This window comes from Amblyomma mixtum, chromosome 6, assembly GCF_055824585.1.
Source record: "Amblyomma mixtum isolate Tamu chromosome 6, ASM5582458v1, whole genome shotgun sequence".
NCBI lineage: Eukaryota > Metazoa > Arthropoda > Arachnida > Ixodida > Ixodidae > Amblyomma > Amblyomma mixtum.
This window is the reverse complement of record NC_143017.1, coordinates 40,625,770-40,653,658: the sequence shown is the minus strand read 5'-3', so window position 1 is coordinate 40,653,658 and position 27,889 is coordinate 40,625,770.

The following is a 27,889-nucleotide window of genomic DNA, read 5'->3' as shown; positions in this document are numbered from 1 at the left end:
CCCGCACTGACATCGCACCGTAAACAAGACTCTTGAATTTCGCCTCCATTAAAATTCGAAGAATGGAAATGATGCAAACATATCATCGAGATGATCGATTAGTCGCTAAAGCGAGGGACATCAGAGGCCACTCGAACTACTAATCTAATCAAGGCATCCATGGCATATGCTGGCAAAACGGCATAGATGGGGAAGAATGAACTGGGATGATGCATGCTCTAATGTCGGCCACTCGATCTAAGATCGGCATACCACTACCGCTGTTGAAAAGCATCTGGAATGAGTAAGCATGGAAGTCCAAATCTAGAAGATCGGTTAAATGTAAGGTCACCTTGAGTGAGGGTGGATGAAAGTTAAGTGTTCATTTGTGAACTGCTCTCTATAATACTATTGCCCTCATATGCAATTTGTCTATAAGACAGCAGGCCGTGGTGCTTTCTTTCTCGCCCTTAAATTGTCCGCCACCGCTTAGACAAGGACGAAATTATTGGAATGCGGTAGTTTCCTCAGCGACCTGGGGATAAGCGTGCAGTGATCGGCGCCGTGTGGACGTAAATGACTTTAGCATGGCTAATTTTTTCTTGATGACGTTTAGGATGTGCACTTTTTCATGGTATCAAAAATTAATCGGCATCATAACTTTTACTACCATTTGCAATGTACCTCTCAAGTGGATTTGACTGTAACCCCAATTATTCTGTCTGCACAAGAACTAGTTTTTTTGCAGTGGCTACTTTGTATTTCAAATTTTCCATATCCTGCTAGATTTCCATGCTCCGGATTAAACAAGTCTCCATTTCTCCAATTACGCTTCTTGTAATAGACTTTTTGTGATTTTGGGCTGCGCTCAAAGGCTACCACAGGCAAGCTGTTATAAAGCTCTTGTATTCATTGGAACACTTCCACTGCTTTGTCTAACTTCAGAGCGAACTACGTTTGCGATGCCTGATGTTACGGTAGATTGCAACTGGAAAAAGCTACTGTGTTATACTGAAGCGGAAATCTTGATCTTCTACCCCAAATCTGCTGTACTGTGCCTTAAATGCCAAAGTGATAGCTCATATGTATCGATTTAAATGAGTACACCGAAAATTAAGAATATCGCCCTCTCAAAGCAGTTTTGCGCTGTGCGCGAATAACTCTCCACATGACCCTTTTCCGTGCAGCCCATTTATTTCCTCGGAATGAGAGTATCGGCAATTGCGATAAAATACTCTCGAGATGAGTTCGGCAAGGCGATTCTTTGTTTAGCATCATGATCAAGGCCGCGTGCATCATGTTGCTGCCCAGCTACAATATTGCCACGCGCCTAACGCGCCGCGCTGCCTCCGCGCTGAGTCGAAGACGACGACGAAGCGGCGGTGGGCTCTCGTGGCGCGCTGTTCTGTTCTGTGTCGTGGAAGCTGGCTCCATAATTAAAAGAAGGCTCCCGGTCTTGGGTTCTTCCCGACGTCTACCTTCACGGCTCCTCTGGTCGTGACAATGGTGGAGTTGCGGCCGATGCTCCCTACTCCTGAGGACGACTCGACGCGTCCGCCTCTTGTGACCGCCCCTGTCCAGCGTGCCAGCCGGAGGATCCGCGGCCTGTCCCCCGAGGCCCTTCCTATTGTCAACGCGCCTTCAACTACCACTCCACTCATGGCGACGCCACTGCCCGCCCTGCCTACGACTGTCCCTGCAGCCAGCCCCACCTATCTCACCCTTCAGACTCCACGCACGCCTAAGCCCTTTCACGGCGACCTGTTTGAAGATGCCAACGACTGGTTGGCTCAATACGAACGGGTCGCGACCTTTAACTGCTGGGACGACGCTACAAAGCTGCGTAACGTTTACTTCAGCCTTGAAGACTCTGCACGAACGTGGTTCGAAAACCATGAGACTACTTTCTCTACGTGGCCGGACTTCCGACGTCAGCTCCTGAGTACGTACGCCAACAGCGACCGCCGGGAGAACGCAGAGCGTGCACTGTCCTCTCGAATTCAGCTTCCCAATGAGGGTGTTGCCATGTACGTCGAGGATGTGAAGCGTCTTTGCGATCGCGCCGATCCGGCCATGCCTGAAGAAAAAAAGCTGCGGCACCTGTTGCGCGGCGTAAAAGACCAGCTCTTTTCCGGCCTCGTGCGGAACCCGCCCAACACCGTCGCGGAGTTCCTGGCCGACGCCGTGCACATGGAGAAATTGCTGCGGCAAAGATCCCATCAGTACGACCGGGAACTACGCCAAACATCGACTCTATCAACGTTGGACCGGTTCGACCATGATCCCAGGACGAATCCGGACTCCCTTCGCGAACTCATCCGTTCCGTGGTCCGCGAGGAGCTGCAGCACCTTCAAGCCACCTTTGCCCCTCGCGTCGATTCCGTCACCAGCGTCATCCGCGAGGAAGTCCGACAGGCACTCAGGGCACAAGACGCTGCAGCTGTGCCGGCGCCGCAACCGACCCCATACGATCCCGCGCCGTACCCGACTCCTGTCCAGCCAGTGTAGTGCCGCAGCTCCCATTTCGCTGGCTGGCCCCCCTGGAAACAAGCGCTGCGCGCTCGCCGACGCTCAAAGCAGGCCCAGACTTTCTCGGACAAGTCGCGACATGCAGCGTGACTCACCCCGACGCCGCGGCGCCGACACGGACCCTTCCTCCTCTCCTCCTCTCCGTCGGTGCGAACTCCTCCGCCGCTCGCCGGCTCTCGACCATTGGTCTAATTTGAACGGTGGCCAGTGATTGGAGGATTTGAACGGCTGGCTGCCGTAACCGTTACCAGCGGCTATAAAAACGGAGCCGCGCTGAACCCGAGCAGCAGACGGGCAGCAGAAGAGCCATCACGCCGGAGCTACGCTCGCCGCCGGGGCCGCCCTTCTCCTGTGTGCCTGCCCGTGGTGCTCTTGTCCCTTGTATCATGTAAAAGCCCTTGTACATACTGTACATAAAAGTCCTTTTTCTCACCGTCGCCTCGACCGTTTCCTGGCTCGGATGACTCCCAGTCCCAACAGTGGTGGCAGAAGTGGGATGCCAAAAACCCAACAGTGGTGGCAGCGGTGGGATCGACCGGCGTCAGCTACCTCGGCGCGGTGAGTGCCTGATGTTTTCCCCTCAATTCGCCAGACTGCTCTAGCACACGTGATTGTAGTTTAGAGTAGGGCTGTGTGGTGCACTGGAGAGAGCTTTGCTGTTTCGAGCCAAGTCGGAGCGCTTTGAAACGAAAGCTGGTGCAGAGGGCGTAAACGAGGCGTTGTTGGAAAGAATTACTTGCGCGTGTCGTACTAGTAGCGCTATAGTAGTGAACGGCAAGGGAATTCTAAGAAAAGGGCAAACTACAAGAGGTTATTGTGCGCGATGGAGAACTTCAAAGTGAAGGAACTCATCGAAATTTGTGAAGAGTTGGGCATTGATTTGGGCCCCGCAAAACGAAAGCATGCGATTCTTGAGATCATGCGGAAAGAGGAGGTAACGGCTGAGGAAGCCAATGAGGCCTGGGAAGAGATCATAGAACGCCGTCAGCACGAAGAGGCTGAAAAACAGAAGCAGCTTGAGCGCGAAGAGGCAGAAAAACGGAGGCAGCTTGAGATAAAACGGCATGCTCGCGCTAAGAAACTGATGGACCTGGAGCTTGAAGCACACGAGATCTTTTATGAGAGAGATAGAACATTGTTCGCTCTGCGTGAGACCAACGGTCATCAGCTGAGAGACAGGCCGCAGCCCTTCGTGATCGCCGAAGATATGGCGAAATATTTGGCGGAGTTCGAGCGCGTCTGCGAGAGAAAGCGCGTTGAGCGGAATGGTTGGGCACAGAAGTTGCTAGCCCTGCTTTCCAGCGAAGCGTATGACGTTGTCAAGCGCCTGTTGAACAGCGGCTTGGCGGACTACGATGAGCTGAAAAGCTTCTTACTGGCGAGATATAACGTGTCACCGCTGCACCTTCGCCAAAGGTACCTGCGAGAGAATAGCACCCCATCGTTTAACGATTTTCCGTACCAGTTTAAAGCCGACATTTTAGAGTGGCTCGAAAATGCTGAAGGGTCGGAAGATCGTGACGCAGAGGTAGAGTGCGTAGCTGTAGAGCAGAGCTGCCAGTGCGGCACAGAGGAAGGTAGTCCGTACGTGGCAGATGTAACTGCTGCTGTAACATTGGGAATTGCCCCGCATTCGCCAACTGAAAAAACCTCTACACCATCGGATAAGGTAGTCACAGCATCGGACGATGCACTAACAGAGGTCTCGCCCTTTGAGATTGTGGCGGAGTTACCGGAAAGCGAATCTCCTAGCGTGTCGAAAGCAGGAGAAGTTGCCGAACAGGGCAGAGAGGACGTCCGTCTGGACATTAATGAAAACGCCTGCGCCGACGCAAGCGAAGTAGATGAGGTCGGCATACCGTGTTGTGCAGCGCGTTCGGCAGAAATGCAGAAACCCGACACTTCCGATCAACGGATGCGGACGCATATAGAGTTTGCGGACGCTGAGTTGTGCGCTAGTGTTTGCAGCGAGCGATTCGAAACGAGTCCCGTGCTTTCGCACTGCTCTGAGCTTTGCGACTTTCCAGAAAGCAGCTGCAGTAGCGGGAACACCGCGACTGAGTGCAGAGCCGACCCTCATCCGAAATTGGCTGAAACGCGTCAGGAGCATGACGAGAGCTGCGTGTCAGCAGTAATGTCAGTAGAAAATACTGGTTCGTCTGCGCCTGAAGAAACTAAGGTGCTGGACGACAGTGCAGAATAGAACGTTCCATACGACATAGGGGCGGTAGACGTCAGCCCGTCCGAGAAATATGAGGACGAATGCGCACTCAGAGACGCTGACAAGGAAGAACGCAGTTTGGAGGAGGCTAGTAAAGGCGCCAAAGACAGGCCTGATCTAGGTAGCACATATGAATCAGCTGACAATCAAAGCGACGTTGTCAGAGAGCAGAAACTTAGGCGACGGAAGCAGAATGTGCTTTCACAGGCGAAAGTGAAAGGAAAGCTCACGATAAAAAGTTGCAACCGGAAGGAAAGGCACCGCCAGTTCAGGAATGTGAGCTATCGCCACAAGGTGATAGCGAAACAAGAGAAACAGTGCTGCCGTCGAAAGGACAGTAAAGGCAAGCTCAAGAGAGAGAGCTGTCACTGAAAGACGATGAAAGGCAGGCAAAAGAAAGAGTGGTGCCGCCGAAAGATGGAAGGCAGGCAGAAGAAAGACGGGCGCCGCCGAAAGATGAAAGGCAGGCATAAGAAAGACAGGCGCCGCCGAAAAGAGAGAAAGGGCAAACGCGCGAAAACGGGTTTCCACCATCGGAAGCGCCAGCGTTGCCGGCAAAATGACTTCAGTAAAGTCAGTCACGTTGTCAGCCCTGAAACTAGCGTCAGAACCAGAGCTAAAGAAATGTGCGAGGCATTACTATCGCGCAAAGCGAAGCGTGTAAGTGTGTCGCGGCACATAGGTCTGGGCAGTAGAATAAACTGCAAAAAGAAATCATACCAGAATTCGCGCGGGAAAGAGTATCCAGGGATGAAACCGAGATGCAAGAGAGCGCTGCTCAAGAAGCTCAAAATAAAGGAGCGAGGCAGGGGTGAATCTTGCCCCTAGCACAGAGAGAGCAAGAGGCGCAAAGTCATATGCTCTCATGCGGGCTCTCTTTCCGCTGCAGTCACGGGAGCAACCGCGCTCCCACAGAAAGCGGCACGCGCGCGCAAGGAAAACACGAGAACGGCTCAAAAAGCGAGAGATAGTACGAGGCCGCAGTGACAGGGGCAAGAAAATTGCCAAGAAGAAACCGTCGAAGCGCTCGGCCAAGCACAGTTATCGCGATAGAAAGCCGCGATTCGAGATGACGCCACTTAGTAGGCGCAAAATCAAAAGGCCGTGTAGAGGCGAACTACACACCGAGCGGAAAGGCAAACGGATGCGCGAGAAAGTCAAGACTCGTGCAAGGTCTGACTTGCCCCCACGAACAGAGAGAAAGAAAGAACGGTCCCATCGGAAGCGTTGCGCACTCGCTATGGGACGTCGCGACTGGCGCGCGAAGCGCAAAGAAAGGGACAAGTCGCAAGTCCGTGAAAGCGAACCTTTCTCGTTTTGTATCGCCGGTAGAAACTGGAAAGACAAGTACAGAGAGAACGAAAAGCGCGTCTACCGCGAAAGAGGCAGAGACATTAGCTTCCACGGTAGTAGAGAGAGAGAGAAAAGCGCAGCACAGCGAAAGAGGGGGTCATTAGTTTCCGCTGTAGCGGGTGTCGTTTACCGTCCGTTAGAAGCGAGGAAAACGCGAACGTAGACGCACTAAGCCGTGTGTTCTAAGCAAGTCTGCCTTCGCCTCCTCGTGACCTACATTTTGTCTCTTCCCGAACAGCTTTTAAGTTCGCTCGTAGATCGGGGAAAAATTTATGTCCTCATTTGTGGCCTCAGCTGTGTGTTCTGGCCGAGTGATCTCAAGAGAGCGAATTTATTTTGCATTCATTTCATTCCGAGTGTTTCATGTGTTTGACACTTTGTTTGAGTTTATTACTTTCAAGTTCTCGTATCCCACATGTGTCTCTTGTTGGAGAGGGAACAAAAAGGGGACAGAAATGTAGCCAACAGAGTTTTGTGACATTGAAGTCTGGTGTTTTGACGGGTGACGGAGGGCACTTGCTCGTGTTGGGTGTTGCCTGTTGTCGGTCGGTTCTTCGCAACATGCAGAACGATCAACGATCGATGCTGAGAAGCAAGCTCTTCCGAAGGACCGAGCGAAGCTGATCCAGTCACCTGGGCGACTAAGCTGCGGAGCAGTGATCCTGTCCTGACGAGAGGGACCCGTTCTCGGGAAGGAGCCTGGAGCTGCCTGCGGCTGAACACCGGACGAGAACTTGGAGGAGCCTGGCGTACGAGCGCGCCCCGCATCCGAGCCACGCGGAAGTAGCTCGTCTTCGTGGCGCATTGTCTGGCGGCGGTGGTGCTGTAGTGCCGGAGCTCCCATTTTGCTGGCTGGCCCCCCTGGAAACAAGCGCTGCGCGCTCGCCGACGCTCAAAGCAGGCCCAGACGTTCTCGGACAAGTCGCGACATGCAGCGTGACTCACCCCGACGCCGCGGCGCCGACACGGACCCTTCCTCCTCTCCTCCTCTCCGTCGGTGCGAACTCCTCCGCCGCTCGCCGGCTCTCGACCATTGGTCTAATTTGAACGGTGGCCAGTGATTGGAGGATTTGAACGGCTGGCTGCCGTAACCGTTACCAGCGGCTATAAAAACGGAGCCGCGCTGAACCCGAGCAGCAGACGGGCAGCAGAAGAGCCATCACGCCGGAGCTACGCTCGCCGCCGGGGCCGCCCTTCTCCTGTGTGCCTGCCCGTGGTGCTCTTGTCCCTTGTATCATGTAAAAGCCCTTGTACATACGGTACATAAAAGTCCTTTTTCTCACCGTCGCCTCGACCGTTTCCTGGCTCGGATGACTCCCAGTCCCAACAGTGGTGGCAGAAGTGGGATGCTAAAAACCCAACACCAGTCACGTACGCGGACGTCGTGCGCCGCGCGGCCCCATCTCCTGGGCCTTCGCCTTACACCGCACCATTGGTCGCGGTGCACTCTGCCCAGCCGACTCCTTACTGGGCGGATCGGCGCCAGGCACCGCGGAAGACTGACCTCTGGCGCACTCCGGATCACCGCCCGCTCTGCTACCACTGTGGTGAGGCCGGCCATCTCTACCGGCGGTGCCCCTATCGCGAAATGGGACTACGCGGTTTTTCTGTCGACAGCCCCCGTCCACGCCCTGGAGAGCGCCCTCAAGACATCGCCGAGTATGTCACCCGCCAGCGTAGTTCACCATCTCCTCCGCGCCGCGAGTCGCGATCGCCCTCTCCACGCCGGTCTTCGCCCTCTGGGTCCCGTTTCGCCTCGGGACAACGTGGTTCCTCGAGCCCTCGTCGGGAAAACTAGCTCCGGCGGCCTTTGGAGGCGAGGCCGCCGAACGCCGTTCCGACGCAAAGCATCCACCGCCGCAGCAACTGAATCGCCCCGACGTCGCACGCCGCATCGCTGCACAGTTTTCCCCGACGCGCCTTTCGTATCGCCGCGATGCCGCAACCCCAATCGCCGACCCGCTTCCGCCGCCGCACCGACCCAATCGCCCCGACGCCGCATCGCCGAAGAGCTTCCCCCAACGCGCTGCTTGAATCGCTCCGACAGCGCAACCCCAGTCGCCGACCAGGTTCTGCCGCCGCACCAACTGAATCCTCCACAACAGCCATCGACGGGCCGTGCTGAAGGCAGGGTCTCCTTGGATATCCCTGTTCTCGTCGACACAAAGGAGGTCAGCGCGTTGGTTGATACGGGCGCAGATTACTCTATCCTTAGCGGACGGCTTGCGACGGCCCTGAAAAAAGTGACGACACCCTGGGACGGTCCCGACATACGCACGGCAGGCGGACATCTTGTCGCACCACTCGGCATGTGTGCGGCCCGGGTTACGGTTCGAGGCTGCACATTCGTTGCCACTTTTCTCGTTCTCCGCGAATGTTCTCGCGATGTCATCCTTGGCATCTACTTTCTTCGCGAGCACGGTGCGATCATAGACCTCCCGAACCGCTTGGTGATGTTTTCTACCGCAATGGCCACAGAAGAGCCTGCGCACCAGGGTTCTCGGTCCGCCCTGCGAGTCGCCGACGATAACGTTACGGTGCCACCACGTGCCAGCATTCTCACGAGAGTTACCTGCGACGAGCCACATAGGGGACTCCGGGTTGTCGAGCCTAATGTCTCCCTCGTACTCACTAAGGGGGTTGCGGTGGCACGGGGCCTTGGATCCTTTCATGACGGTTGTACAGAGGTCCTTGTCACCAACTTCTGCAACGAACATCGACATCTGTTCCGTGGCACAGCTATCGCTTACGTCGACCATGTTCAGGAAGTGGCCGAATGCTTTTCTTGTGCGGAGGACACACCTGGAGCTGACGCCGAAGCGGTCACCAGCGTAGACATAAATCCTGGCCTTCCACCCACTGAAAAGAGGTAACTCCAGGACCTCTTGCGGGAGTTTGGTGCGTGTTTCACGTCGTCGTCCAAAGTGCGCCAAACGTCGATAGTTAAACACCGCATTATCACGCATGAAGGAGCCCGACCAATCCATCAGCAGCCCTATCGTGTGTCCCCTCGTGAGCGAGATGCTATTCAAACACAGGTCGAAGAGATGCTCACAGACGGCGTCATCCAACCGTCAAGCAGTCCGTGGTCGTCTCCTGTCGTCCTCGTGAAAAAGAAAGACGGGACCCTACGGTTCTACGTCGATTACAGGAAGCTGAACAGTGTGACCAAGAAAGATGTGTACCCGCTCCCGCGTATCGACGACTCCCTCGACCGACTTCGTCAAGCCAAATCTGCCACCGTTAGAAAACCGCCTTCATTACACCAGACGGGCTGTATGAATTTCGCGTCCTCCCATTCGGGCTCTGCTGTGCTCCTGCCACGTTCCAAAGAATGATGGACACCGTTCTCACCGGTTTGAAGTGGCAGACCTGTCTTGTTTATCTTGACGATGTCATCATTTTTTCCGCAACGTTCACGGAACATCTGCACCGCCTCAGGACTGTCCTCAAAGCCGTTCGATCCACCAACCTCTCCCTCAAACCAGAAAAATGCCACTTTGGGTTCACCGAATTGAAGTTCCTCGGGCACGCCATTAGTGCTGACGGAATCCGCGCTGACCCAGAGAAGCTTGCTGCCGTTGCTGCCTTTCCGGTCCCCTCCCACAAAAAAGCAGTCCGACGTTTTCTGGGCCTGTGCTCCTATTATCGCCGCTTCATTAGAAACTTCGCCCAGCTCGCCAGCCCTCTGACGCTGCTAACCCGTGATGACACGTCATTTTCCTGGGGCAACGAACAACAGACTGCCTTCGACGAGTTACGACGCCTACTCCAATCACCGCCCATCCTGGCACATTTCGACGAAGATGCCGATACGGAGGTGCACACGGATGCGAGCAACGTCGGTCTTGCCGCCGTTCTAGTTCAGCGGCAAAACGGTGTCGACAAAGTAATTGCCTACGCCAGCCGCGCACTGTCGCGTGCTGAGTTGAACTACTCTACCACGGAAAAAGAATGTTTAGCGGTAGTCTGGGCCGCCGCCAAGTTCCGCCCATACCTCTATGGCAGACCGTTTCGTATCGTCACCGACCACCACTCGCTGTGCTGGCTGAAAAATTTAAAGGACCCTTGCGGCCGCCTAGCACGTTGGGCATTACGCCTGCAGGAATTCGATTTCACCGTCACCTACAAGTCAGGCCGGAAACACACCGACGCTGACAGCTTGTCCCGCGCTCCCGTCGACCCTCCTCCACAAGACACCACCGACGATGATAGCTTCCTTGGAACGGTCAGCACGTCTGAGCTCGTTTCCAGACAGCGTGCCGACGCCGAGCTGCGTCTGCTCATCGATCATCTCGAAGGTGGGTGCCCTGAAATACCACGAAACCTAGCTCGTGGACTATCGTCGTTCTGCCTGCGGAGAGGGGTGCTTTATAAAAAGAACTCTACTTCAAGTCCGACTACTTACCTGCTCGTCATACCGTCTGATCTGCGGGATGAAGTCCTCCTTGCCTGCCATGATGAACCGACTTCCGGCCACCTTGGAGTTACCCGCACCTTATCCCGAATCCGGCAGAACTATTACTGGCCCAACCTAACTTCAAGTGTCAAGCATTATGTCCGGACATGCCGGCAATGCCAGCGGCGGAAAAAACCCGCGCTCAAGCCTCCTGGACTGCTTCAGTGCATCGAGCCGCCACAAATACCATTCGACAAAGTCGGCATGAACCTTCTGGGGCCATTTCCTCTCTCGTCGTCCGGCCACAAGTGGATCGTAGTCGCCACAGACTACTTGACCCGCTACGCTGAAACGAAGGCCCTTGCGCGAGGTACTGCCGCCGAAGTTGCCCACTTCTTTATGCACGACATCGTGCTTAGACACGGCGCCCCATCGGCCATCATTACTGACCGAGGCAAGGCGTTTACAGCCCGACTCCTACGTGACATCTTAGCGCTTAGCCATACTGCTCATCGACCAACAACAGCTTATCATCCCCAAACCAATGGTCTAACGGAACGGCTCAGCAAAACATTGGCGGACATGATCTCGATGTACGTCGACGTTGAACACAAAACCTGGGATGAGGTCTTGCCGTACGTCACCTTCGCATACAATACCGCGACGCAGGAAACCACCCAGTTCACCCCGTTCCGTCTCGTGTATGGCAGAGAGGTCCGCATGGTGCTAGACGCCATGCTGCCGTACGGCGACGCAGAGCTTCCCCCTGAAGCTGGCCACTTCGTGGAGCAAGCAGAGCAGGCCCGTCAGCTGGCCCGCTTGCACATCAAGGACCAGCAATCCGCCGATGCCCGACACTATAACCTTCGGCACAGGGACGTGCACTACGAGCCGGGCGACCACGTGTGGGTGTGGACACCAGTGCGCCACAAGGGATTGTGCGAAAAGCTTTTAAATAGGTATTTTGGCCCGTACAGAGTCCTGCGCCGCCTGAACAGCGTCAACTACGAGGTTGTCCCCCATGGAACTGTGGTCGCCGGCCCTCAGCGTACTGCGGCCTGAAATCGTTCATGTAGTGCGCTTAAAGCCGTACTTTTCGCGTGACTGAGCCCTGTGTTCACGCTGTTTCGTGCCTTTTCCCCTTACCCCACGTGTGAACTTGACTCTCCCTGCATGTCATCTAGCGCGCACTGTATAGTTCACCTCACCCCCAGTCTTTTTTTTGTTCCTCCTCCCCTCACTGTACATACCCCATTCCACATCGAGACGATGTTTGCTTTCGCGGGGGGGGGGGGGGGGGGGGGGGGAATAATGCCACGCGCCTAACGCGCCGCGCGGCCTCCGCGCTGAGTCGAAGACGACGACGGAGCGGCGGTGGACTCTCGTGGCGCGCTGTTCTGTTCTGTGTCGTGGAAGCTGGCTCCATAATTAAAAGAAGGCTGCCGGTCTTGGGTTCTTCCCGACGTCTACCTTCACGGCTCCTCTGGTCGTGACAATATGTTGATTTCATTTGTATTCTATTACCTTTATCTTAACAGATTTGAGACAAAAAATTCACGAATATATTCAGTATGGCACATTAATTATTAGACAGTACGCACCAAATCGACGTTCCACGTCACCTTTTTCAATTGGGGTAAAATATGACCATGGAGAGCCGCACTTTTATGCGAAGAATTTTATTTACCAATCTTGCCTTGTTGCAAAATTGCGAGGAAGGCACCTCTTCCAAAACTTCACTGTTGAAAAATAATTGCTGTGGTTCTCAGGGATTCTCTAATTGCTGAAAGCGTAACCTTATACACCTCAGCCTGATAACGTGCATTGGGACATCGTTTATTATGCGTAATTCTTTCGGAATTTGCATACGAATCCCATAGTTTCCTATCAGACGGATATCCGAGTGACGTAGCAGTTGAATGCTAAGCCATCAGATTCATACGCGGCCACTGCACGTCTCAAGAGACACCTGTGCCCTGCCCTCCAGCTCCCTAAATATGGGAGCTGTACACAGCTGGCGCATTTCGTCAGCCGGTGGCCAACCTGGGCTTCCACAGACAACGGCAGCACTCTTTTGAGTATGCTGCCTGCCATTCGCTTCGAGCTGCTCTTAACAACTCTGATATGTCATGGTTGCTTTAGCACATGTTTACAGCTAAATATACGTGCAAGTTGGCTTGGTGTTAGATAAAGAAAAGACAAAATTTGGCCTGATATTTACTACTGATGGCGTAAATACTTCAACACGACATAAGTAAATAGAATGCTCACGCAAAAAATGCAGTCCTTTGAAACTAGAGTTAGAATGTGGGTACCTTTTTCACGAGCCCCTCAGTTTGCACTACTCGGTGCGATAACTAGGCTCAGTGTGCGACGACATGTAACAGGACGGCGGCCAAATAATGCTGCTTATGCAGACGGTGATTCCTGTCAAGTATATATAAGACGATCATATGGGAAGGCCGAAGATTGGTATGGTTAAGAGATTATTATTATTCTTAAAAATTTTCAGAGCGCACTTACGCTACACCTTAAGTGTATGATGCTGACGTTTAAAGGGTTTAGTCAATCTCTGCTCTACTTTCATAAGCTCTGCATGTCCTCGTACAACTCCTGGCGCTATGGTGCAGCGGTTAATCGGTACGCCATTGACCTGCGGTGGCAGGCGCTGCCGTAGGGTGTGCCTTTGTGACCCAGGTTGCCCTTGCCGAGCAGCCTCCTGCGAAGTGTCATGAATTTAATTGTGTACAGTGGGCGACGCGGTCACCGTCATGTGTCTAACATTTATGCGCCACACTTTTGTGCTGTCAAGGCGGCCTATCTGACTTTTAGGTTGCTTGTCTGGGGGTGTTTGTGGATATCTTTTGCTCCCGCACCAAGGCGCTGGCACAGTACTTTTGCGACATTAACTTCCTAATTTGCTGACCTCAAATTCATTGCGCTATGCACAAAAGAAGTGGGTGGGGTCCACAGAAGGAAATAGAATCCTGGCAAACTATTTCATTACAAGAACGACTAGGTCACGAGCTGCTAAAGTATGAAAGCTCGAAAAAGGGTAGACAGGTTAAAAGTCGCAGCTATCTGAACTGGTAATTATAAGGATGGTTTGGTTTGTTTATATTGGTTTACCGTACCCAAGCGACTCAGAATATTATCGACGCAGTAGTGAAGGGCGCCGGAAGTTTCGACCACCTGGGGTTCTTTAACGCGCACTGACATCGCACCGTAAACAAGCCTCTTGAATTTCGCCTCCATCAAAATTCGAAGAATGGAAATGATGCAAACATATCATCGAGATGATCGATTAGTCGCTAAAGCGAGGGACATCAGAGGCCACTCGATCTAAGATCGGCATACCACTACCGCTGTTGAAAAGCATCTGGAATGAGTAAGCATGGAAGTCCAAATCTAGAAGATCGGTTAAATGTAAGGTCAACTTGAGTGAGGGTGGATGAAAGTTAAGTGTTCATTTGTGAACTGCTCTCTATAATACTATTGCCCTCATATGCAATTTGTCTATAAGACAGCAGGCCGTGGTGCTTTGTTTCTCGCCCTTAAATTGTCCGCCACCGCTTAGACAAGGACGAAATTATCGGAATACTGTAATTTCCTCAGCGACGTGGAGATAAGCGTGCAGTGATCGGCGCCGTGTGGACGTAAATGACTTTAGCATGGCTAATTTTTTCTTGATTACGTTTAGGATGTGCACTTTTTCATGGTGTCAAAAATTAATCGGCATCATAACTTTTACTATCATTTGCAATGTACCTCTCAAGTGGATTTGAATGTAACCCCAATTATTCTGTCTGCACAAGAACTAGTTTTTTTGCAGTGGCTACTTTGTATTTCAAATTTTCCATATCCTGCTAGATTTCCATGCTCCGGATTAAACAAGTCTCCATTTCTCCAATTACGTTTCTTGTAATAGAATTTTTGTGATTTTGGGCTGCGCTCAAAGGCTACCACAGGCAAGCTGTTATAAAGCTCTTGTATTCATTGGAACACTTCCACTGCTTTGTCTAATTTAAGAGCGAACTACGTTTGCAATGCCAGATGTTCCGGCATATTGCAACTGGAAAAAGCTACTGTGTTATACTGAAGCGGAAATCGTGATCTTCTACCCCAAATCTGCTGTACTGTGCCTTAAATGCCAAAGTGATAGCTCATGTGTATCGATTTAAATGAGTACACCGAAAAGTAAGAATATCGCCCTCTCAAAGCAGTTTTGCGTTGGGCACGATTAACTCTCCACATGACCCTTTTCCGTGCAGCCCATTTGTTTCCTCAGAATGAGAGTATCGGTAATTGCGATAAAATACTCTCGAGATGAGTCCAGAAACGCGATTCTTTATTTAGCATCATGATCGAGACCGCCTGCATCATGTTGCTGCCCAGCTACAATATGTTCATTTCATTTATATTCTATTATCTTTATCTTAACAAATTTGAGACAAAAAATTCACGAATATATTCAGTATGGCACATTAATTATCAGACAGTACGCACCAAATCGACGTTCCGTGTCACCTTTTTCAATTGGGGTAAAATAGTACCATGGAGAGCCGCACTTTTATGCGAGGAATTTTATTTACCAATCTTGCCTTGTTGAAAAATTGCGAGGAAGGCATCTCTTCCAAAACTTCACTGTTGAAAAATAATTGCCGTGGTTCTCAGGGATTCTCTAATTGCTGAAAGCGTAACCTTATACACCTCAGCCTGAGAACGTGCATTGGGACGTCGTTTATTATGCGTAATTCTCTCGGAATTTACATACGAAGCCAATATTTTCCTATCAGACCGATATCCGAGTGACGTAGCAGTTGAATGCTAAGCCATCAGATTTCATACGCGGCCACTGCACGTCTCAACTGCATGTGCCCTGCCCTCCAGCTCCCTAAATATGGGAGCTGTACACAGCTGGCGCATCTCGTCAGCCGGTGGCCAACCTGGGCTTCCACAGACATCGGCAGCACTCTTTTGAGTATACTGCCTGCCATTCGCTTCGAGCTGCTCTTAACAACTCTGATATGTCATGGTTGCTTTAGCACATGTTTACAGCTAAATATACGGGCAAGTTGGCTTGGTGTTAGATAAAGAAAAGACATAATTTGGCCTGATATTTACTACTCATGGCGTATATACTTCAACACGACATAAGTAAATAGAATGCTCAGGCAAAAAATGCAGTCCTTTGAAACTAGAGTTAGAATGTGGGTACCTTTTTCAGGAGCCCCTCAGTTTGCACTACTCGGTGCGATAACTAGGCTCAGTGTGCGACGACATGTAATAGGACGGCGGCCCAATTATGCTGCTTAAGCAGACGGTCATTACTGTCAAGTATATATAAGACGATCATATTCTGACGGACTAGAAGACGACGAAGCGGGAAGTGGCATGGGCAGGAGCGCTCGTGCTAGGCTCGCAGACATTAAATCATATCATCGCCATCGGTCATGGAGTCCTTTCTTCATCGCTTGCCGTCACGTAACATTTGGTGTAAGGTGCGGGGTACCTTCTTCATCCCGGTCCCGGAGCTTAGGAGCCTGCTGTACACCGAGGTCTTCTGTGGAGAGCTCACGACTTCGCACCTCCCGGCGCTTCCCCAGCCTGCCAGGTATGCCCCTACGCCGCCGCTCTTCACCGCCCCGCCCCAAGCCCCGACCAGAAGACACGACGACACAACGACCGCCGCAACTGCCCTGTGACCCCACTCACCGCCCACATGAGAACCCACATGAGAACCTAGAAGACCCAACGACCTAAGACCCCACTGAACCGAGACCGCCGCCACTGTCCAGAGAACCCATTGACCACCGACACTCACACGAGAAACAAGTACCCCAGCCCCTGCAGTTGGGTGTGCCACGTGCCTCGACGTTGACTTCCAGAAACAGGTGGTTCCTCAGTCTTCGTGGACCTGGCTTCCCGCTCATCATCTCTTTCATCGTGACGGCAAGCCCTTCATCTTCTCTTCTCTGTTCATATGTTCTGCCACGCCCATCGTCACGTCCTGCTTGTCATCGTGTGTGGCATTCTTCTAGTTCGCGCGATCGGGACGATCGCTTCGTGGCCCCGAGTCATGTGACGGACTAGAAGACGTCGAAGCGGGCAGTGGCATGGGCAGGAGCGCTCGTGCTAGGCTCGCAGACGATTAAATCATATAATCGCCATCAGTCATGGAGTCCTTTCTTCATCGCTTTCCGTCACGTAACAATATGGGAAGGCCGAAGATTGGTATAGTTAAGAGATTATTATGATTCTTACAAATTTTCAGAGCGCACTTACGCTTCACCTTAAGTGTACGATGCTGACGTTTAATGGGTTTAGTCAATCTCTGCTTTACTTTCATAAGCCCTGGATGTCCTCGTACAACTGTTGGCGCTATGGTGGAGCGGTTAATCGGTGCGCCACTGACCTGCGGTGGCAGGCGCTGCCGTAAGGTATGCCTTTGTGACCCAGGTTGCCCTTGCCGAGCAGCCTCCTGCGAAGTGTCATAAATTTAATTGTGTACAGTGGGCGACGCGGTCACCGTCATGTGTCTAACATTTATGCGCCACACTTTTGTGCTGTCAAGGCGGCCTATCTGACTTTTAGGTTGCTTGTCTGGGGGTGTTTGTGGATATTTTTTGCTCACGCACCAAGGCGCTGGCACAGTACTTTTGCGACATTAACTTCCTAATTTGCTGACCTCGAATTCATTGCGCTATGCACAAAAGAAGTGGGTGGGGTCCACAGAGGGAAATAGAATCCTGGCAAACTATTTCATTACAAGAACGACTAGGTCACGAGGTGCTAAAGTATGAAAGCTCGAAAAAGGGTAGACAGGTTAAAAGTCGCAGCTATCTGAACTGGTAATTATAAGGATGGTTTGGTTTTGTTTATATTGGTTTACCGTACCAAAGCGACTCAGGTTATTATCAACGCAGTAGTGAAGGGCGCCGGAAGTTTCGACCACCTGGGGTTCTTTAACGCGCACTGACATCGCACCGTAAACAAGCCTCTTGAATTTCGCCTCCATCAAAATTCGAAGAATGGAAATGATGCAAACATATCATCGAGATGATCGATTAGTCGCTAAAGCGAGGGACATCAGAGGCCACTCGAACTACTAATCTAATCAAGGCATCCATGGCATATGCTGGCAAAATTGGGCATAGATGGGGAAGAATGAACTGGGATGATGCATGCTCTAATGTCGGCCACTCGATCTAAGATCGGCATACCACTACCGCTGTTGAAAAGCATCTGGAATGAGTAAGCATGGAAGTCCAAATCTAGAACATCGGTTAAATGTAAGGTCACCTTGAGAGAGGGTGGATGAAAGTTAAGTGTTCATTTGTGAACTGCTCTCTCCAATACTATTGCCCTCATATGCAATTTGTCTATAAGACAGCAGGCCGTGGTGCTTTGTTTCTCGCCCTTAAATTGTCCGCCACCGCTTAGACAAGGACGAAATTATTGGAATGCTGTAATTTCCTCAGCGACGTGGAGATAAGCGTGCAGTGATCGGCGCCGTGTGGACGTAAATGACTTTAGCATGGCTAATTTTTTCTTGATTACGTTTAGGATGTGCACTTTTTCATGGTGTCAAAAATTAATCGGCATCATAACTTTTACTACCATTTCCAATGTACCTCTCAAGTGGATTTGAATGTAACCCCAATTATTCTGTCTGCACAAGAACTAGTTTTTTTGCAGTGGCTACTTTGTATTTCAAATTTTCCATATCCTGCTAGATTTCCATGCTCCGGATTAAACAAGTCTCCATTTCTCCAATTACGCTTCTTGTAATAGACTTTTTGTGATTTTGGGCTGCGCTCAAAGGCTACCACAGGCAAGCTGTTATAAAGCTCTTGTATTCATTGGAACACTTCCACTGCTTTGTCTAATTTAAGAGCGAACTACGTTTGCGATGCCTGATGTTACGGTATATTGCAACTGGAAAAAGCTACTGTGTTATACTGAAGCGGAAATCTTGATCTTCTACCCCAAATCTGCTGTACTGTGCCTTAAATGCCAAAGTGATAGCTCATGTGTATCGATTCTACTTGAGTACACCGAAATTTAAAAAAATCGCCCTCTCAAAGCAGTTTTGCGTTGGGCACGATTAACTCTCCACATGACCCTTTTCCGTGCAGCCCATTTATTTCCTCAGAATGAGAGTATCGGTAATTGCGATAAAATACTCTCGAGATGAGTCCAGAAAGGCGATTCTTTATTTAGCATCATGATCGAGACCGCGTGCATCATGTTGCTGCCCAGCTACAATATTGCCACGCGCCTAACGCGCCGCGCGGCCTCCGCGCTGAATCGAAGACGACGACGAAGCGGCGGTAGACTCTCGCGGCGCGCTTGTTCTGTTTGGTGTCGTGGAAGCTGGCTCTATAATTAAAAGAAGGCTCCCAGTCTTAAGTTCTTGCATACGCCTACCTTCGCGGCACCTCTGGTCGTGACACTGGTGGAGGTGCGACCGATGCTCCCTACTCCTGAGGACGACTCGACGCGTCCGCCTCTTGTGACCACCCCCGTCCATCGTGCCAGCCGGAGGATCCGAGGCCTGTCCCCCGAGGCCCTCCCTGTTGTCAGCGCGCCTTCAACTACCATTCCACTCATGGCGACGCCACTGCCCGCCCTGCCTACGACCGTCCCTGCAGCCAGCCCCACCTATCTGACCCTTCAGACTCCACGCACGCCTAAGCCCTTTCACGGTGACCTGTTTGAAGATGCCGAAGACTGGTTGGCTCACTACGAACGGGTCGCGACCTTTAACTGCTGGGACGACGCTACAAAGCTGCGTAACGTGTACTTCAGCCTTGAAGACTCTGCACGAACGTGGTTCGAAAACCATGAGACTACTTTCTCTACGTGGCCGGACTTTCGACGTCAGCTCCTGAGTACGTACGCCAACAGCGACCGCCGGGAGAGCGCAGAGCGTACACTGTCCTCTCGAATTCAGCTTCCCAATGAGGGTGTTGCCATGTACGTCGAGGATGTGACGCGTCTTTGCCATCGCGCCGATCCGGCCATGCCTGAAGAAAAAAAGCTGCGGCACCTGATGCGCGGCGTCAAAGAACAGCTCTTTTCCGGCCTCGTGCGGAACCCGCCCAACACCGTCGCGGAGTTTCTGGCCGACGCCGTGCACATGGAGAAGTTGCTGCCGCAGAGATCCCATCAGTACGACCGGCAACTGCGTCAAACTCCGACTCTATCAACGTTGGACCGGTTCGACCATGAACCCAGGCCGAATCCGGACTCCCTTCGCGAACTCATCCGTTCCGTGGTCCGCGAGGAGCTGCAGCACCTTCAAGCCACCTTTGCCCCTCGCGTCGATTCCGTCACCAGCGTCATCCGCGAGGAAGTCCGGCAGGCACTCAGGGCACAAGACGCTGCAGCTGTGCCGGCGCCGCAACCGACCCCATACGATCCCGCGCCGTACCCGACTCCTGTCCAGCCAGTCACGTACGCGGACGTCGTGCGCCGCGCGGCCCCACCTCCTGGGCCTTCGCCTTACACCGCACCATTGGTCGCAGTGCACTCTGCCCAGCAGACTCCTTACTGGGCGGATCGGCGCCAGGCACCGCGGAAGACTGACCTCTGGCGGACTCCGGATCAACGCCCGCTCTGTTACCACTGTGGTGAGGCCGGCCATCTCTACCGGCGGTGCCCCTATCGTGAAATGGGACTACGCGGTTTTTCCATCGACAGCCCCCGTCCACGCCCTGGAGAGCGCCCTCAAGACATCGCTGAGTATGTCACCCGCCAGCGTAGTTCACCGTCTCCCCCGCGCCGCGAGTCGCGATCGCCCTCTCCACGCCGGTCTTCGCCCTCTGGGTCCCGTTTCGCCCCAGGACAACATGGTTCCTCGAGACCTCGTCGGGAAAACTAGCTCCGGCGGCCTTTGGAGGCGAGGCCGCCGAACGCCGTTCCGACGCAAAGCTTCCACCGCCGCAGCAACTGAATCGCCCCGACGTCGCACGCCGCATCGCTGCACAGTTTTCCCCGACGCGCCTTTCGTATCGCCGCGATGCCGCAGCCCCGATCGCCGACCCGCTTCCGCCGCCGCACCGACCCAATCGCCCCGACGCCGAACGCCGCATCGCCGAAGAGTTTCCCCCAACGCACCACTTGAATCGCTCCGACAGCGCAACCCCAGTCGCCGACCAGGTTCCGCCACCGCACCGACTGAGTCCTCCACAACAGCCATCGACGGGCCGTGCTGAAGGCAGGGTCTCTTTGGGTATCCCCGTTCTCGTCGACACAAAGGAGGTCAGTGCGTTGGTCGATACGGGCGCAGATTACTCTATCCTTAGCGGACGGCTTGCGACGGCCCTGAAAAAAGTGACAACACCCTGGGACGGCCCTGACATACGCACGGCAGGCGGACATCTTGTCGCACCACTCGGCATGTGTGCGGCCCGGGTTACGGTTCGAGGCTACACATTCGTTGCCACTTTTCTCGTTCTCCGCGAATGTTCTCGCGATGTCATCCTTGGCATCGACTTTCTTCGCGAGCACGGTGCTATCATAGACCTGCCCAACCGCTTGGTGACGTTTTCTACCGCAATGGCCACAGAAGAACCTGCGCACCAGGGTTCTCGGTCCGCCCTGCGAGTCGCCGACGATAACGTTACGGTGCCACCACGTGCCAGCATTCTCACGAGAGTTACCTGCGACGAGCCACATAGGGGACTCCGGGTTGTCGAGCCTAATGTCTCCCTCGTACTCACTAAGGGGGTTGCGGTGGCACGGGGCCTTGGATCCCTTCATGACGGTTGTACAGAGGTCCTTGTCACCAACTTCTGCAATGAGCATCGACATCTGTTCCGTGGCACAGCCATCGCTTACGTCGACCATGTTCAGGAAGTGGCGGAATGCTTTGCTTGTGCGGAGGACACGCCTGGAGTTGACGCCGAAGCGGTCACCAACGTAGACATAAATCCAGGCCTTCCACCGACGGAAAAGAGGCAACTCCAGGACCTCTTGCGGGAGTTTGGTGCGTGTTTCACGTCGTCGTCTAAAGTGCGCCAAACGTCGATAGTTAAACACCGCATTATCACGCATGAAGGAGCCCGACCCATCCATCAGCAGCCCTATCGTGTGTCCCCTCGTGAGCGAGATGCTATTCAAACACAGGTCGAAGAGATGCTCACAGACGGCGTCATCCAACCGTCAAGCAGTCCGTGGTCGTCTCCTGTCGTCCTCGTGAAAAAGAAAGACGGGACACTACGGTTCTGCGTAGACTACAGGAAGCTGAACAGTGTGACCAAGAAAGATGTGTACCCGCTGCCGCGTATCGACGACTCCCTCGACCGACTTCGTCAAGCCAAGTACTTCTCTTCGGTCGACCTCAGAAGTGGTTATTGGCAGATAGAAGTTGATGAGAGGGACCGCGAGAAAACCGCCTTCATCACACCGGACGGGCTGTATGAATTTCGTGTCCTCCCATTCGGGCTCTGCTGTGCTCCTGCCACGTTCCAAAGAATGATGGACACCGTTCTCACCGGTTTGAAGTGGCAGACCTGTGTTGTTTATCTTGACGATGTCATCATTTTTTCCGCAACGTTCACGGAACATCTGCACCGCCTCAGGACTGTCCTCGAAGCCGTTCGATCCGCCAACCTCTCCCTCAAACCAGAAAAATGCCACTTTGGGTTCACCGAATTCAAGTTCCTCGGGCACGTCATTAGTGCTGACGGAATCCGCGCCGACCCAGAGAAGCTTGCTGCCGTTGCTGCCTTTCCGGTTCCCGCCCACAAAAAAGCAGTCCGACGCTTCCTGGGCCTGTGCTCCTACTATCGCCGCTTCATTAGAAACGTCGCCCAGCTCGCCAGCCCCCTGACACTCCTAACCCGTGATGACACGTCATTTTCCTGGGGCAACGAACAGCAGACTGCCTTCGACGAGTTACGACGCCGACTCCAATCGCCGCCCATCCTGGCACATTTCGACGAAGATGCTGACACGGAGGTGCACACGGATGCAAGCAACGTCGGTCTTGGCGCTTTTCTAGTACAGCGGCAAAATGGCGTCGACAAAGTAATTGCCTACGGCAGCCGCACACTGTCGCGCGCTGAGTTGAACTACTATACTACGGAAAAAGAATGTTTGGCGGTAGTCTGGGCCGCCGCTAAGTTCCGCCCATACCTGTATGGTAGACCGTTTCGTATCGTCACCGACCACCACTCGCTGTGCTGGTTGAAAAATTTAAAGGACCCTTGCGGCCGCCTAGCACGTTGGGCATTACGCCTGCAGGAATTCGATTTCACCGTCACCTACAAGTCAGGCCGGAAGCACACCGACGCTGACAGCTTGTCACGCGCTCCCGTCGAACCTCCTCCAGAAGGCACCACCGATGATGATAGCTTTCTTGGAGCGGTCAGCACGTCTGAGCTCGTTTCCAGACAGCGTGCCGACGCCGAGCTGGGACAGCTCATCGAACATCTCGAAGGCGGGCGCCCTGCAATACCACGATACCTAGCTCGTGGACTGTCATCGTTCTGCCTGCGGAGAGGGGTGCTTTATAAAAAGAACTCTACTTCAAGTCCGACAACTTACTTGCTCGTCATACCGTCCGATCTCCGGGATGAAATCCTCCTTGCCTGCCATGATGAACCGACTTCCGGCCACCTTGGAGTTACACGCACCTTATCCCGAATCCGGAAGAAATATTACTGGCCCAACCTAACTTCAAGTGTCAAGCATTATGTCCGGACATGCCGGCAATGCCAGCGGCGGAAAAAACCCGCGCTCAAGCCTCCTGGACTGCTTCAGTGCATTGAGCCACCACAAATACCATTCGACAAAGTCGGCATGGACCTTCTGGGGCCATTTCCTCTCTCGTCGTCCGGCCACAAGTGGATCGTAGTCGCCACAGACTACTTGACCCGCTACGCTGAAACAAAGGCCCTTGCTCGAGGTACTGCCGCCGAAGTTGCCCACTTCTTTATGCACGACATCGTGCTTAGACACGGCGCCCCATCGTCCATCATTACTGACCGAGGCAAGGCGTTTACAGCCCGACTTCTACGAGACGTCTTAACGCTTAGCCATACTGCGCATCGACCAACAACAGCGTATCATCCCCAAACTAATGGTCTAACTGAACGGCTCAACAAAACATTGACGGACATTATCTCGATGTACGTCGACGTTGAACACAAAACCTGGGATGAGGTCTTGCCGTACGTCACCTTCGCATATAATACCGCGACGCAGGAAACCACCCAGTTCACCCCGTTCCGTCTCGTGTATGGCAGAGAGGTCCGCATGATGCTAGACGCCATGCTGCCGTATGGCGACGCAGAGCTCCCCCCTGAAGCAGGCCACTTCGTGGAACAAGCAGAGCAGGCCCGTCAGCTGGCCCGCTTGCACATCAAGGACCAGCAACCCGCCGATGCCCGACACTATAACCTTCGGCACAGGGACGTGCACTACGAGCCCGGCGACCACGTGTGGGTGTGGACACCCGTGCGCCGCAAGGGATTGTGCGAAAAGTTTATAAATAGGTACTTTGGCCCGTACAGAGTCCTGCGCCGCCTGAACGGCGTCAACTACGAAGTTGTACCCCATGGAACTGTGATCGTCGGCCCTCAGCGTCAACGGCCTGAAATTGTGCATGTAGTGCGCTTAAAGCCCTACTTTTCGCGTGACTGAGCGCTGCGTTCACGCTGTGTTTCTTACCTTTTTCCCCTTACCCCACGTGTGACCTTGACTCTCGCCGCATTTCATTCAGCGCACGTTGTATAGTTCACCTCACCCCTATTCTTCTTGTTTTTGCTCCTCCTCCTCTCACTGTACATACCCCATTCCACATCGAGACGATGTTTTCTTTCGCGGGGGGGAATAATGCCACGCGCCTAACGCGCCGCGCGGCCTCCGCGCTGAATCGAAGACGACGACGAAGCGGCGGTACACTCTCGCGGAGCGCTTGTTCTGTTTGGTGTCGTGGAAGCTGGCTCTATAATTAAAAGAAGGCTCCCAGCCTTGGGTTCTTGCCGACGCCTACCTTCGCGGCTCCTCTGGTCGTCACAATATGTTCATTTCATTTATATTCTATTATCTTTATCTTAACAAATTTGAGACAAAAAATTCACGAATATATTCAGTATGGCACATTAATTATCAGACAGTACGCACCAAATCGACGTTCCGTGTCACCTTTTTCAATTGGGGTAAAATAGTGCCATGGAGAGCCGCACTTTTATGCGAGGAATTTTATTTACCAATCTTGCCTTGTTGAAAAATTGCGAGGAAGGCATCTCTTCCAAAACTTCACTGTTGAAAAATAATTGCCGTGGTTCTCAGGGATTCTCTAATTGCTGAAAGCGTAACCTTATACACCTCAGCCTGAGAACGTGCATTGGGACGTCGTTTATTATGCGTAATTCTCTCGGAATTTACATACGAAGCCAATATTTTCCTATCAGACCGATATCCGAGTGACGTAGCAGTTGAATGCTAAGCCATCAGATTTCATATGCGGCCACTGCACGTCTCAACTGCATGTGCCCTGCCCTCCAGCTCCCTAAATATGGGAGCTTTACACAGCTGGCGCATGTCGTCAGCCGGTGGCCAACCTGGGCTTCCACAGACATCGGCAGCACTCTTTTGAGTATACTGCCTGCCATTCGCTTCGAGCTGCTCTTAACAACTCTGATATGTCATGGTTGCTTTAGCACATGTTTACAGCTAAATATACGGGCAAGTTGGCTTGGTGTTAGATAAAGAAAAGACATAATTTGGCCTGATATTTACTACTCATGGCGTATATACTTCAACGCGACATAAGTAAATAGAATGCTCAGGCAAAAAATGCAGTCCTTTGAAACTAGAGTTAGAATGTGGGTACCTTTTTCAGGAGCCCCTCAGTTTGCACTACTCGGTGCGATAACTAGGCTCAGTGTGCGACGACATGTAATAGGACGGCGGCCCAATAATGCTCTTAAGCAGACGGTCATTCCTGTCAAGTATATATAAGACGATCATATTCTGACGGACTAGAAGACGACGAAGCGGGAAGTGGCATGGGCAGGAGCGCTCGTGCTAGGCTCGCAGACATTAAATTATATAATCGCCATCGGTCATGGAGTCCTTTCTTCATCGCTTGCCGTCACGTAACATTTGGTGTAAGGTGCGGGGTACCTTCTTCATCCCGGTCCCGGAGCTTAGGAGCCTGCTGTACACCGAGGTCTTCTGTGGAGAGCTCACGACTTCGCACCTCCCGGCGCTTCCCCAGCCTGGCAGGTACGCCCCTACGCCGCCGCTCTTCACCGCCCCGCCCCAAGCCCCGACCAGAAGACACGACGACACAACGACCGCCGCAACTGCCCTGTGACCCCACTCACCGCCCACATGAGAACCCACATGAGACCCTAGAAGACCCAACGACCTACGACCCCACTGAACCGAGACCGCCGCCACTGTCCAGAGAACCCATTGACCACCGACACTCACACGAGAAACACGTACCCCAGCCCCTGCAGTTGGGTGTGCCACGTGCCTCGACGTTGACTTCCAGAAACAGGTGGTTCCTCAGTCTTCGCGGACCTGGCTTCCCGCTCATCATCTCTTTCATCGTGACGGCAAGCCCTTCATCTTCTCATCTCTGTTCATATGTTCTGCCACGCCCATCGTCACGTCCTGCTTGTCATCGTGTGTGGCATTCTTCTAGTTCGCGCGATCGGGACGATCGCTTCGTGGCCCCGAGTCATGTGACGGACTAGAAGACGTCGAAGCGGGCAGTGGCATGGGCAGGAGCGCTCGTGCTAGGCTCGCAGACGATTAAATCATATAATCGCCATCGGTCATGGAGTCCTTTCTTCATCGCTTTCCGTCACGTAACAATATGGGAAGGCCGAAGATTGGTATGGTTAAGAGATTATTATGATTCTTACAAATTTTCAGAGCGCACTTACGCTTCACCTTAACTGTACGATGCTGACGTTTAATGGGTTTAGTCAATCTCTGCTTTACTTTCATAAGCCCTGGATGTCCTCGTACAACTGTTGGCGCTATGGTGCAGCGGTTAATCGGTGCGCCACTGATCTGCGGTGGCAGGCGCTGCCGTAAGGTATGCCTTTGTGACCCACAGTTGCCCTTGCCGAGCAGCCTCCTGCGAAGTGTCATAAATTTAACCGTGTACAGTGGGCGACGCGGTCACCGTCATGTGTCTAACATTTATGCGCCGCACTTTTGTGCGATCAAGGCGGCCTATCTGGGTGGCGCTGATGAACACTCTCAAGGTTAGGTTACTTGTAAATATAATTACCCCCGAAAGCAGAAGGTTTGACCGCCGTCGCCGTAGCTCAGAGGTAGAGCACCGGACGCGTAATTCGGAGGTCGTGGGTTCGGATCCCACCGGCGGCATGCGGTTGTTTTTTCTTCTGCTTTTCTAATCAATTAGCTTTAAGCGATAACATATTCAGTAATATTCTAAATTGATCAACACCACGAAATAAATAAATTAATTAAAAAAAATCCCCTGTGCCCCTTCGTTTCTGTGGCTGTTGGCTTCTGTCATATTTATAACGAGCCCCTCACCCCTTCTCTTGTTTGCTTAATTGCTTAGCGAGGGCCTCGGTTCTGGCAGCCTTGATGCCATAGGATGCATAAGAGGGTTCTCACGCAGCTCCCGCCCTCTCCGTTCGATGAGGTTCTACGTCACACCTGCGGTAACTCAGGACGTTCTACGTCCGCCGCTTATGAACGTGGGTGGCGCTGATGAACACTCTCAAGGTTAGGTTACTTGTAAATATAAATACCCCCTTAAGCAGAAGGTTTGACAGCCGTCGCCGTAGGTCAGAGGTGGAGCACCGGACGCGTAATTCGGAGGTCGTGGGTTCGGATCCCACCGGCGGCATGTGGTTGTTTTTTCTTCTGCTTTTCTACTCAATTAGCTTTAAGCGATAACATATTCAGTAATATTCTAAATTGATCAACACCACAAAATAAATGAATTAATTAAAAAAAATCCCCTGTGCCCCTTGGTTTCTGTGGCTGTTGTCTTCTGTCATATCTGATTTTAGGTTGCTTGTCTGGGGTGTTTGTGGATATTTTTTGCTCCCGTACCAAGGAGCTAGCACTGTACTTTTGCGACATGAGCTTCCTAATTTGCTGACCTCAAATTCATTGCGCTATGCACAAAAGAAGTGGGTGGGGTCCATAGAAGGAAATAGAATCCTGGCAAACTATTTCATTACAAGAACGACGAGGTCATGAGGTGCTAAAGTATGAAAGCTCGAAAAAGGGTAGACAGGTTAAAAGTCGCACCTATCTGAACTGGTAATTATAAGAATGGTTTGGTTTTATTTACATTGGTTTACCGTACCAAAGCGACTCAGGCTATTATCGACGCCGTAGTGAAGGGCGCAGGAAGTTTCGACCACCTGGGGGTCTTCAACGCGCACTGA